The sequence below is a fragment of the Sorex fumeus genome, unplaced genomic scaffold, assembly GCF_029834395.1.
Source record: "Sorex fumeus unplaced genomic scaffold, SorFum_2.1 ptg000021l, whole genome shotgun sequence".
Taxonomy (NCBI): Eukaryota; Metazoa; Chordata; class Mammalia; order Eulipotyphla; family Soricidae; genus Sorex; species Sorex fumeus.
This window is the reverse complement of record NW_026606078.1, coordinates 19,096-31,143: the sequence shown is the minus strand read 5'-3', so window position 1 is coordinate 31,143 and position 12,048 is coordinate 19,096. Positions and strand designations below refer to the sequence as shown.

General features: G+C 76.8%; 7 non-coding genes across 7 annotated transcripts; all 7 read left to right on the top strand.

Annotated features, from left to right (window-relative positions):
• Positions 1 to 1,346: 1,346 nt before the first annotated feature.
• LOC130023062 (5S ribosomal RNA) lies at positions 1,347 to 1,465 on the top strand. The gene has a single exon (XR_008792380.1). It is a non-coding gene; the product is annotated as a 5S ribosomal RNA (ribosomal RNA).
• Positions 1,466 to 3,078: 1,613 nt separating this feature from the next.
• LOC130023061 (5S ribosomal RNA) lies at positions 3,079 to 3,197 on the top strand. The gene has a single exon (XR_008792379.1). It is a non-coding gene; the product is annotated as a 5S ribosomal RNA (ribosomal RNA).
• Positions 3,198 to 4,810: 1,613 nt separating this feature from the next.
• On the top strand, positions 4,811 to 4,929 carry LOC130023060 (5S ribosomal RNA). Its single transcript, XR_008792378.1, has one exon. It is a non-coding gene; the product is annotated as a 5S ribosomal RNA (ribosomal RNA).
• Positions 4,930 to 6,541: 1,612 nt separating this feature from the next.
• On the top strand, positions 6,542 to 6,660 carry LOC130023058 (5S ribosomal RNA). The gene has a single exon (XR_008792375.1). It is a non-coding gene; the product is annotated as a 5S ribosomal RNA (ribosomal RNA).
• A 1,613-nt stretch (positions 6,661 to 8,273) lies between these two features.
• Positions 8,274 to 8,392, top strand: LOC130023057 (5S ribosomal RNA). Its single transcript, XR_008792374.1, has one exon. It is a non-coding gene; the product is annotated as a 5S ribosomal RNA (ribosomal RNA).
• Positions 8,393 to 10,004: 1,612 nt separating this feature from the next.
• On the top strand, positions 10,005 to 10,123 carry LOC130023052 (5S ribosomal RNA). Its single transcript, XR_008792371.1, has one exon. It is a non-coding gene; the product is annotated as a 5S ribosomal RNA (ribosomal RNA).
• A 1,613-nt stretch (positions 10,124 to 11,736) lies between these two features.
• LOC130023040 (5S ribosomal RNA) lies at positions 11,737 to 11,855 on the top strand. Its single transcript, XR_008792364.1, has one exon. It is a non-coding gene; the product is annotated as a 5S ribosomal RNA (ribosomal RNA).
• The last annotated feature ends 193 nt before the right edge of the window (positions 11,856 to 12,048 follow it).

Here is a 12,048-nt window from a genome sequence, read left to right as displayed (position 1 = left end):
TCCAGCCCCGCGCCCAGCCCCTCTCCAGGGCCTGCCTGCCCCGGCTCCCGGCCGGCCGGCCGGCCCCAACGCCTTGCCGAGGGCCAGGGCGGGGCGGGGCCGCTCGGCCAGCCGCCCGGGGGCTTGGGGGGGCCTCCTGGGGCATAAAGGAGTACGCCGGGGGCTCCCGTCCCGCAGGGACATCCTCACGGGGAGGGTGGGGGAACGCGGTGGGGGCGGGGCTGTGCAGGGAGCGGGGCCGCGGGGGTGGCGGTGGTGAGGGGCTGAGTGGGGGCCCCGGGCGGCCCCTGCTCCTCCCCGAGGTGGCGGTCCCAGTGGCCGCTCCCCCCGCGCCCAGCTCCCAGCGCCCCTGCCAGCGTGCCCCTCACCTGCACCCACCCCAGGCCCACAGCGCGCCCCCCCCCAGACACACACACACAACGCGCGCGCCCGCGCTCACCGGGAGGCGGGGGCGAGCTGTCCCCTGTCCTTCATTCAACCCTCCCGAGAGACCCAGAGGGGAGCCCCGCCGGAAGCCGCGGGGGGTGGGGGGCCCCAAGGCGCACCCCGGCCGGCCGGCCGGCGCGCACGCACCCACGCGAGGCTCCGTGGGAGCCCGGGTGCAGAGAGCACCGTCGGGCGAGCACTGAGGCCGGGGGCACCCGGATCTCCTGGCCCACGCGACGGGAGTCCCCCATCTTGCGATTCCCAAAGGCGCTGGGCCCGCCCCCGCACCCGGCCCTTGGCGGCGCCCTGGGCAAGAGCCCGCAGGAGAGCCCCGGCGCCCGCCTGGCCAAAGGCACCACGAACCCGTCCGCCACGCGGAAGCGGACCCGCGCACCGCGCAGGGGCAGGCCGACAGACAGGGTCCGGGGGCGCTGGGCAAAGCTGCTCCCGGGGCCTCCCCGGCGTGGGCCGCGGACCCCACGGCCACGCTCCGCCCCCTGCCGCGCACACCTGCTCCCAGAACCGCGGCCACTCGCAGCGGGGCCCCACCGGAGGCGCCCCGACCCTGTCCCTAAGGCGCGGGTGCGTGTGGGTGAGTGTGCGCGCGCGCGGCTGTCCCGCCCTCCGGCGGCTCACAGGCTCACACGCAGGCACTGGGAGCCCCTGCGGCCGGTGGGCGGGCGCACACACTGGGAGCCGTGCAGCCACAGCCGCGCGCCTGCGCCCGCCCTGGGTGGCCTTGTGTGCGCCCATCCGGGATCCGGGCGCAGGCGGGCTGTGCAGCGGAGCAGCCGTGCGCGGTGCGGTGCGGGAGGGCAGGCGTCGGGGCCAGCGGGGGCGGGGGCGGGGGGCGCGGGCGGACGGGGCTGGCCGCGGGCGGCCGGGCCACTTCTTGAGGGCGGCGGGAGAGCCGCGCCTCCGTCTACGGCCATACCACCCTGAACGCGCCCGATCTCGTCTGATCTCGGAAGCTAAGCAGGGTCGGGCCTGGTTAGTACTTGGATGGGAGACCGCCTGGGAATACCGGGTGCTGTAGGCCTTTTGTGGGGGCGTGGGGCATTTGCTTCTTTACTTTTCTCCCCCTGGCCTTTGGCTTTGGACGCGGGGAAGGGAGGGGTGGGGGGCTGGGCCCTAGCCCCTGGCCCTGGTCCTGCCCATAGCCTCCGGGCCCCCACAACCCAGGTGCCCAGGTGCCCTGCCACTCCCCTGCGCCCGGCCCCCAGGCCTGGGCTGCCTGAGGCTGGCCTGAGCTCCCACCCCTGCCCACTGCCCTCCCCGCCCCCTCCCACAGCTCCTCACCAAGACCGTCCAGCCCCGCGCCCAGCCCCTCTCCAGGGCCTGCCTGCCCCGGCTCCCGGCCGGCCGGCCGGCCCCAACGCCTTGCCGAGGGCCAGGGCGGGGCGGGGCCGCTCGGCCAGCCGCCCGGGGGCTTGGGGGGGCCTCCTGGGGCATAAAGGAGTACGCCGGGGGCTCCCGTCCCGCAGGGACATCCTCACGGGGAGGGTGGGGGAACGCGGTGGGGGCGGGGCTGTGCAGGGAGCGGGGCCGCGGGGGTGGCGGTGGTGAGGGGCTGAGTGGGGGCCCCGGGCGGCCCCTGCTCCTCCCCGAGGTGGCGGTCCCAGTGGCCGCTCCCCCCGCGCCCAGCTCCCAGCGCCCCTGCCAGCGTGCCCCTCACCTGCACCCACCCCAGGCCCACAGCGCGCCCCCCCCCAGACACACACACACAACGCGCGCGCCCGCGCTCACCGGGAGGCGGGGGCGAGCTGTCCCCTGTCCTTCATTCAACCCTCCCGAGAGACCCAGAGGGGAGCCCCGCCGGAAGCCGCGGGGGGTGGGGGGCCCCAAGGCGCACCCCGGCCGGCCGGCCGGCGCGCACGCACCCACGCGAGGCTCCGTGGGAGCCCGGGTGCAGAGAGCACCGTCGGGCAAGCACTGAGGCCGGGGGCACCCGGATCTCCTGGCCCACGCGACGGGAGTCCCCCATCTTGCGATTCCCAAAGGCGCTGGGCCCGCCCCCGCACCCGGCCCTTGGCGGCGCCCTGGGCAAGAGCCCGCAGGAGAGCCCCGGCGCCCGCCTGGCCAAAGGCACCACGAACCCGTCCGCCACGCGGAAGCGGACCCGCGCACCGCGCAGGGGCAGGCCGACAGACAGGGTCCGGGGGCGCTGGGCAAAGCTGCTCCCGGGGCCTCCCCGGCGTGGGCCGCGGACCCCACGGCCACGCTCCGCCCCCTGCCGCGCACACCTGCTCCCAGAACCGCGGCCACTCGCAGCGGGGCCCCACCGGAGGCGCCCCGACCCTGTCCCTAAGGCGCGGGTGCGTGTGGGTGAGTGTGCGCGCGCGCGGCTGTCCCGCCCTCCGGCGGCTCACAGGCTCACACGCAGGCACTGGGAGCCCCTGCGGCCGGTGGGCGGGCGCACACACTGGGAGCCGTGCAGCCACAGCCGCGCGCCTGCGCCCGCCCTGGGTGGCCTTGTGTGCGCCCATCCGGGATCCGGGCGCAGGCGGGCTGTGCAGCGGAGCAGCCGTGCGCGGTGCGGTGCGGGAGGGCAGGCGTCGGGGCCAGCGGGGGCGGGGGCGGGGGCGCGGGCGGACGGGGCTGGCCGCGGGCGGCCGGGCCACTTCTTGAGGGCGGCGGGAGAGCCGCGCCTCCGTCTACGGCCATACCACCCTGAACGCGCCCGATCTCGTCTGATCTCGGAAGCTAAGCAGGGTCGGGCCTGGTTAGTACTTGGATGGGAGACCGCCTGGGAATACCGGGTGCTGTAGGCCTTTTGTGGGGGCGTGGGGCATTTGCTTCTTTACTTTTCTCCCCCTGGCCTTTGGCTTTGGACGCGGGGAAGGGAGGGGTGGGGGGCTGGGCCCTAGCCCCTGGCCCTGGTCCTGCCCATAGCCTCCGGGCCCCCACAACCCAGGTGCCCAGGTGCCCTGCCACTCCCCTGCGCCCGGCCCCCAGGCCTGGGCTGCCTGAGGCTGGCCTGAGCTCCCACCCCTGCCCACTGCCCTCCCCGCCCCCTCCCACAGCTCCTCACCAAGACCGTCCAGCCCCGCGCCCAGCCCCTCTCCAGGGCCTGCCTGCCCCGGCTCCCGGCCGGCCGGCCGGCCCCAACGCCTTGCCGAGGGCCAGGGCGGGGCGGGGCCGCTCGGCCAGCCGCCCGGGGGCTTGGGGGGGCCTCCTGGGGCATAAAGGAGTACGCCGGGGGCTCCCGTCCCGCAGGGACATCCTCACGGGGAGGGTGGGGGAACGCGGTGGGGGCGGGGCTGTGCAGGGAGCGGGGCCGCGGGGGTGGCGGTGGTGAGGGGCTGAGTGGGGGCCCCGGGCGGCCCCTGCTCCTCCCCGAGGTGGCGGTCCCAGTGGCCGCTCCCCCCGCGCCCAGCTCCCAGCGCCCCTGCCAGCGTGCCCCTCACCTGCACCCACCCCAGGCCCACAGCGCGCCCCCCCCCAGACACACACACACAACGCGCGCGCCCGCGCTCACCGGGAGGCGGGGGCGAGCTGTCCCCTGTCCTTCATTCAACCCTCCCGAGAGACCCAGAGGGGAGCCCCGCCGGAAGCCGCGGGGGGTGGGGGGCCCCAAGGCGCACCCCGGCCGGCCGGCCGGCGCGCACGCACCCACGCGAGGCTCCGTGGGAGCCCGGGTGCAGAGAGCACCGTCGGGCGAGCACTGAGGCCGGGGGCACCCGGATCTCCTGGCCCACGCGACGGGAGTCCCCCATCTTGCGATTCCCAAAGGCGCTGGGCCCGCCCCCGCACCCGGCCCTTGGCGGCGCCCTGGGCAAGAGCCCGCAGGAGAGCCCCGGCGCCCGCCTGGCCAAAGGCACCACGAACCCGTCCGCCACGCGGAAGCGGACCCGCGCACCGCGCAGGGGCAGGCCGACAGACAGGGTCCGGGGGCGCTGGGCAAAGCTGCTCCCGGGGCCTCCCCGGCGTGGGCCGCGGACCCCACGGCCACGCTCCGCCCCCTGCCGCGCACACCTGCTCCCAGAACCGCGGCCACTCGCAGCGGGGCCCCACCGGAGGCGCCCCGACCCTGTCCCTAAGGCGCGGGTGCGTGTGGGTGAGTGTGCGCGCGCGCGGCTGTCCCGCCCTCCGGCGGCTCACAGGCTCACACGCAGGCACTGGGAGCCCCTGCGGCCGGTGGGCGGGCGCACACACTGGGAGCCGTGCAGCCACAGCCGCGCGCCTGCGCCCGCCCTGGGTGGCCTTGTGTGCGCCCATCCGGGATCCGGGCGCAGGCGGGCTGTGCAGCGGAGCAGCCGTGCGCGGTGCGGTGCGGGAGGGCAGGCGTCGGGGCCAGCGGGGGCGGGGGCGGGGGCGCGGGCGGACGGGGCTGGCCGCGGGCGGCCGGGCCACTTCTTGAGGGCGGCGGGAGAGCCGCGCCTCCGTCTACGGCCATACCACCCTGAACGCGCCCGATCTCGTCTGATCTCGGAAGCTAAGCAGGGTCGGGCCTGGTTAGTACTTGGATGGGAGACCGCCTGGGAATACCGGGTGCTGTAGGCCTTTTGTGGGGGCGTGGGGCATTTGCTTCTTTACTTTTCTCCCCCTGGCCTTTGGCTTTGGACGCGGGGAAGGGAGGGGTGGGGGGCTGGGCCCTAGCCCCTGGCCCTGGTCCTGCCCATAGCCTCCGGGCCCCCACAACCCAGGTGCCCAGGTGCCCTGCCACTCCCCTGCGCCCGGCCCCCAGGCCTGGGCTGCCTGAGGCTGGCCTGAGCTCCCACCCCTGCCCACTGCCCTCCCCGCCCCCTCCCACAGCTCCTCACCAAGACCGTCCAGCCCCGCGCCCAGCCCCTCTCCAGGGCCTGCCTGCCCCGGCTCCCGGCCGGCCGGCCGGCCCCAACGCCTTGCTGAGGGCCAGGGCGGGGCGGGGCCGCTCGGCCAGCCGCCCGGGGGCTTGGGGGGGCCTCCTGGGGCATAAAGGAGTACGCCGGGGGCTCCCGTCCCGCAGGGACATCCTCACGGGGAGGGTGGGGGAACGCGGTGGGGGCGGGGCTGTGCAGGGAGCGGGGCCGCGGGGGTGGCGGTGGTGAGGGGCTGAGTGGGGGCCCCGGGCGGCCCCTGCTCCTCCCCGAGGTGGCGGTCCCAGTGGCCGCTGCCCCCGCGCCCAGCTCCCAGCGCCCCTGCCAGCGTGCCCCTCACCTGCACCCACCCCAGGCCCACAGCGCGCCCCCCCCACACACACACACACAACGCGCGCGCCCCCGCTCACCGGGAGGCGGGGGCGAGCTGTCCCCTGTCCTTCATTCAACCCTCCCGAGAGACCCAGAGGGGAGCCCCGCCGGAAGCCGCGGGGGGTGGGGGGCCCCAAGGCGCACCCCGGCCGGCCGGCCGGCGCGCACGCACCCACGCGAGGCTCCGTGGGAGCCCGGGTGCAGAGAGCACCGTCGGGCGAGCACTGAGGCCGGGGGCACCCGGATCTCCTGGCCCACGCGACGGGAGTCCCCCATCTTGCGATTCCCAAAGGCGCTGGGCCCGCCCCCGCACCCGGCCCTTGGCGGCGCCCTGGGCAAGAGCCCGCAGGAGAGCCCCGGCGCCCGCCTGGCCAAAGGCACCACGAACCCGTCCGCCACGCGGAAGCGGACCCGCGCACCGCGCAGGGGCAGGCCGACAGACAGGGTCCGGGGGCGCTGGGCAAAGCTGCTCCCGGGGCCTCCCCGGCGTGGGCCGCGGACCCCACGGCCACGCTCCGCCCCCTGCCGCGCACACCTGCTCCCAGAACCGCGGCCACTCGCAGCGGGGCCCCACCGGAGGCGCCCCGACCCTGTCCCTAAGGCGCGGGTGCGTGTGGGTGTGTGCGCGCGCGCGCGGCTGTCCCGGCCTCCGGCGGCTCACAGGCTCACACGCAGGCACTGGGAGCCCCTGCGGCCGGTGGGCGGGCGCACACACTGGGAGCCGTGCAGCCACAGCCGCGCGCCTGCGCCCGCCCTGGGTGGCCTTGTGTGCGCCCATCCGGGATCCGGGCGCAGGCGGGCTGTGCAGCGGAGCAGCCGTGCGCGGTGCGGTGCGGGAGGGCAGGCGTCGGGGCCAGCGGGGGCGGGGGCGGGGGCGCGGGCGGACGGGGCTGGCCGCGGGCGGCCGGGCCACTTCTTGAGGGCGGCGGGAGAGCCGCGCCTCCGTCTACGGCCATACCACCCTGAACGCGCCCGATCTCGTCTGATCTCGGAAGCTAAGCAGGGTCGGGCCTGGTTAGTACTTGGATGGGAGACCGCCTGGGAATACCGGGTGCTGTAGGCCTTTTGTGGGGGCGTGGGGCATTTGCTTCTTTACTTTTCTCCCCCTGGCCTTTGGCTTTGGACGCGGGGAAGGGAGGGGTGGGGGGCTGGGCCCTAGCCCCTGGCCCTGGTCCTGCCCATAGCCTCCGGGCCCCCACAACCCAGGTGCCCAGGTGCCCTGCCACTCCCCTGCGCCCGGCCCCCAGGCCTGGGCTGCCTGAGGCTGGCCTGAGCTCCCACCCCTGCCCACTGCCCTCCCCGCCCCCTCCCACAGCTCCTCACCAAGACCGTCCAGCCCCGCGCCCAGCCCCTCTCCAGGGCCTGCCTGCCCCGGCTCCCGGCCGGCCGGCCGGCCCCAACGCCTTGCCGAGGGCCAGGGCGGGGCGGGGCCGCTCGGCCAGCCGCCCGGGGGCTTGGGGGGGCCTCCTGGGGCATAAAGGAGTACGCCGGGGGCTCCCGTCCCGCAGGGACATCCTCACGGGGAGGGTGGGGGAACGCGGTGGGGGCGGGGCTGTGCAGGGAGCGGGGCCGCGGGGGTGGCGGTGGTGAGGGGCTGAGTGGGGGCCCCGGGCGGCCCCTGCTCCTCCCCGAGGTGGCGGTCCCAGTGGCCGCTCCCCCCGCGCCCAGCTCCCAGCGCCCCTGCCAGCGTGCCCCTCACCTGCACCCACCCCAGGCCCACAGCGCGCCCCCCCCCAGACACACACACACAACGCGCGCGCCCGCGCTCACCGGGAGGCGGGGGCGAGCTGTCCCCTGTCCTTCATTCAACCCTCCCGAGAGACCCAGAGGGGAGCCCCGCCGGAAGCCGCGGGGGGTGGGGGGCCCCAAGGCGCACCCCGGCCGGCCGGCCGGCGCGCACGCACCCACGCGAGGCTCCGTGGGAGCCCGGGTGCAGAGAGCACCGTCGGGCGAGCACTGAGGCCGGGGGCACCCGGATCTCCTGGCCCACGCGACGGGAGTCCCCCATCTTGCGATTCCCAAAGGCGCTGGGCCCGCCCCCGCACCCGGCCCTTGGCGGCGCCCTGGGCAAGAGCCCGCAGGAGAGCCCCGGCGCCCGCCTGGCCAAAGGCACCACGAACCCGTCCGCCACGCGGAAGCGGACCCGCGCACCGCGCAGGGGCAGGCCGACAGACAGGGTCCGGGGGCGCTGGGCAAAGCTGCTCCCGGGGCCTCCCCGGCGTGGGCCGCGGACCCCACGGCCACGCTCCGCCCCCTGCCGCGCACACCTGCTCCCAGAACCGCGGCCACTCGCAGCGGGGCCCCACCGGAGGCGCCCCGACCCTGTCCCTAAGGCGCGGGTGCGTGTGGGTGAGTGTGCGCGCGCGCGGCTGTCCCGCCCTCCGGCGGCTCACAGGCTCACACGCAGGCACTGGGAGCCCCTGCGGCCGGTGGGCGGGCGCACACACTGGGAGCCGTGCAGCCACAGCCGCGCGCCTGCGCCCGCCCTGGGTGGCCTTGTGTGCGCCCATCCGGGATCCGGGCGCAGGCGGGCTGTGCAGCGGAGCAGCCGTGCGCGGTGCGGTGCGGGAGGGCAGGCGTCGGGGCCAGCGGGGGCGGGGGCGGGGGCGCGGGCGGACGGGGCTGGCCGCGGGCGGCCGGGCCACTTCTTGAGGGCGGCGGGAGAGCCGCGCCTCCGTCTACGGCCATACCACCCTGAACGCGCCCGATCTCGTCTGATCTCGGAAGCTAAGCAGGGTCGGGCCTGGTTAGTACTTGGATGGGAGACCGCCTGGGAATACCGGGTGCTGTAGGCCTTTTGTGGGGGCGTGGGGCATTTGCTTCTTTACTTTTCTCCCCCTGGCCTTTGGCTTTGGACGCGGGGAAGGGAGGGGTGGGGGGCTGGGCCCTAGCCCCTGGCCCTGGTCCTGCCCATAGCCTCCGGGCCCCCACAACCCAGGTGCCCAGGTGCCCTGCCACTCCCCTGCGCCCGGCCCCCAGGCCTGGGCTGCCTGAGGCTGGCCTGAGCTCCCACCCCTGCCCACTGCCCTCCCCGCCCCCTCCCACAGCTCCTCACCAAGACCGTCCAGCCCCGCGCCCAGCCCCTCTCCAGGGCCTGCCTGCCCCGGCTCCCGGCCGGCCGGCCGGCCCCAAGGCCTTGCTGAGGGCCAGGGCGGGGCGGGGCCGCTCGGCCAGCCGCCCGGGGGCTTGGGGGGGCCTCCTGGGGCATAAAGGAGTACGCCGGGGGCTCCCGTCCCGCAGGGACATCCTCACGGGGAGGGTGGGGGAACGCGGTGGGGGCGGGGCTGTGCAGGGAGCGGGGCCGCGGGGGTGGCGGTGGTGAGGGGCTGAGTGGGGGCCCCGGGCGGCCCCTGCTCCTCCCCGAGGTGGCGGTCCCAGTGGCCGCTGCCCCCGCGCCCAGCTCCCAGCGCCCCTGCCAGCGTGCCCCTCACCTGCACCCACCCCAGGCCCACAGCGCGCCCCCCCCACACACACACACACAACGCGCGCGCCCCCGCTCACCGGGAGGCGGGGGCGAGCTGTCCCCTGTCCTTCATTCAACCCTCCCGAGAGACCCAGAGGGGAGCCCCGCCGGAAGCCGCGGGGGGTGGGGGGCCCCAAGGCGCACCCCGGCCGGCCGGCCGGCGCGCACGCACCCACGCGAGGCTCCGTGGGAGCCCGGGTGCAGAGAGCACCGTCGGGCGAGCACTGAGGCCGGGGGCACCCGGATCTCCTGGCCCACGCGACGGGAGTCCCCCATCTTGCGATTCCCAAAGGCGCTGGGCCCGCCCCCGCACCCGGCCCTTGGCGGCGCCCTGGGCAAGAGCCCGCAGGAGAGCCCCGGCGCCCGCCTGGCCAAAGGCACCACGAACCCGTCCGCCACGCGGAAGCGGACCCGCGCACCGCGCAGGGGCAGGCCGACAGACAGGGTCCGGGGGCGCTGGGCAAAGCTGCTCCCGGGGCCTCCCCGGCGTGGGCCGCGGACCCCACGGCCACGCTCCGCCCCCTGCCGCGCACACCTGCTCCCAGAACCGCGGCCACTCGCAGCGGGGCCCCACCGGAGGCGCCCCGACCCTGTCCCTAAGGCGCGGGTGCGTGTGGGTGTGTGCGCGCGCGCGCGGCTGTCCCGGCCTCCGGCGGCTCACAGGCTCACACGCAGGCACTGGGAGCCCCTGCGGCCGGTGGGCGGGCGCACACACTGGGAGCCGTGCAGCCACAGCCGCGCGCCTGCGCCCGCCCTGGGTGGCCTTGTGTGCGCCCATCCGGGATCCGGGCGCAGGCGGGCTGTGCAGCGGAGCAGCCGTGCGCGGTGCGGTGCGGGAGGGCAGGCGTCGGGGCCAGCGGGGGCGGGGGCGGGGGCGCGGGCGGACGGGGCTGGCCGCGGGCGGCCGGGCCACTTCTTGAGGGCGGCGGGAGAGCCGCGCCTCCGTCTACGGCCATACCACCCTGAACGCGCCCGATCTCGTCTGATCTCGGAAGCTAAGCAGGGTCGGGCCTGGTTAGTACTTGGATGGGAGACCGCCTGGGAATACCGGGTGCTGTAGGCCTTTTGTGGGGGCGTGGGGCATTTGCTTCTTTACTTTTCTCCCCCTGGCCTTTGGCTTTGGACGCGGGGAAGGGAGGGGTGGGGGGCTGGGCCCTAGCCCCTGGCCCTGGTCCTGCCCATAGCCTCCGGGCCCCCACAACCCAGGTGCCCAGGTGCCCTGCCACTCCCCTGCGCCCGGCCCCCAGGCCTGGGCTGCCTGAGGCTGGCCTGAGCTCCCACCCCTGCCCACTGCCCTCCCCGCCCCCTCCCACAGCTCCTCACCAAGACCGTCCAGCCCCGCGCCCAGCCCCTCTCCAGGGCCTGCCTGCCCCGGCTCCCGGCCGGCCGGCCGGCCCCAACGCCTTGCCGAGGGCCAGGGCGGGGCGGGGCCGCTCGGCCAGCCGCCCGGGGGCTTGGGGGGGCCTCCTGGGGCATAAAGGAGTACGCCGGGGGCTCCCGTCCCGCAGGGACATCCTCACGGGGAGGGTGGGGGAACGCGGTGGGGGCGGGGCTGTGCAGGGAGCGGGGCCGCGGGGGTGGCGGTGGTGAGGGGCTGAGTGGGGGCCCCGGGCGGCCCCTGCTCCTCCCCGAGGTGGCGGTCCCAGTGGCCGCTCCCCCCGCGCCCAGCTCCCAGCGCCCCTGCCAGCGTGCCCCTCACCTGCACCCACCCCAGGCCCACAGCGCGCCCCCCCCCAGACACACACACACAACGCGCGCGCCCGCGCTCACCGGGAGGCGGGGGCGAGCTGTCCCCTGTCCTTCATTCAACCCTCCCGAGAGACCCAGAGGGGAGCCCCGCCGGAAGCCGCGGGGGGTGGGGGGCCCCAAGGCGCACCCCGGCCGGCCGGCCGGCGCGCACGCACCCACGCGAGGCTCCGTGGGAGCCCGGGTGCAGAGAGCACCGTCGGGCGAGCACTGAGGCCGGGGGCACCCGGATCTCCTGGCCCACGCGACGGGAGTCCCCCATCTTGCGATTCCCAAAGGCGCTGGGCCCGCCCCCGCACCCGGCCCTTGGCGGCGCCCTGGGCAAGAGCCCGCAGGAGAGCCCCGGCGCCCGCCTGGCCAAAGGCACCACGAACCCGTCCGCCACGCGGAAGCGGACCCGCGCACCGCGCAGGGGCAGGCCGACAGACAGGGTCCGGGGGCGCTGGGCAAAGCTGCTCCCGGGGCCTCCCCGGCGTGGGCCGCGGACCCCACGGCCACGCTCCGCCCCCTGCCGCGCACACCTGCTCCCAGAACCGCGGCCACTCGCAGCGGGGCCCCACCGGAGGCGCCCCGACCCTGTCCCTAAGGCGCGGGTGCGTGTGGGTGAGTGTGCGCGCGCGCGGCTGTCCCGCCCTCCGGCGGCTCACAGGCTCACACGCAGGCACTGGGAGCCCCTGCGGCCGGTGGGCGGGCGCACACACTGGGAGCCGTGCAGCCACAGCCGCGCGCCTGCGCCCGCCCTGGGTGGCCTTGTGTGCGCCCATCCGGGATCCGGGCGCAGGCGGGCTGTGCAGCGGAGCAGCCGTGCGCGGTGCGGTGCGGGAGGGCAGGCGTCGGGGCCAGCGGGGGCGGGGGCGGGGGCGCGGGCGGACGGGGCTGGCCGCGGGCGGCCGGGCCACTTCTTGAGGGCGGCGGGAGAGCCGCGCCTCCGTCTACGGCCATACCACCCTGAACGCGCCCGATCTCGTCTGATCTCGGAAGCTAAGCAGGGTCGGGCCTGGTTAGTACTTGGATGGGAGACCGCCTGGGAATACCGGGTGCTGTAGGCCTTTTGTGGGGGCGTGGGGCATTTGCTTCTTTACTTTTCTCCCCCTGGCCTTTGGCTTTGGACGCGGGGAAGGGAGGGGTGGGGGGCTGGGCCCTAGCCCCTGGCCCTGGTCCTGCCCATAGCCTCCGGGCCCCCACAACCCAGGTGCCCAGGTGCCCTGCCACTCCCCTGCGCCCGGCCCCCAGGCCTGGGCT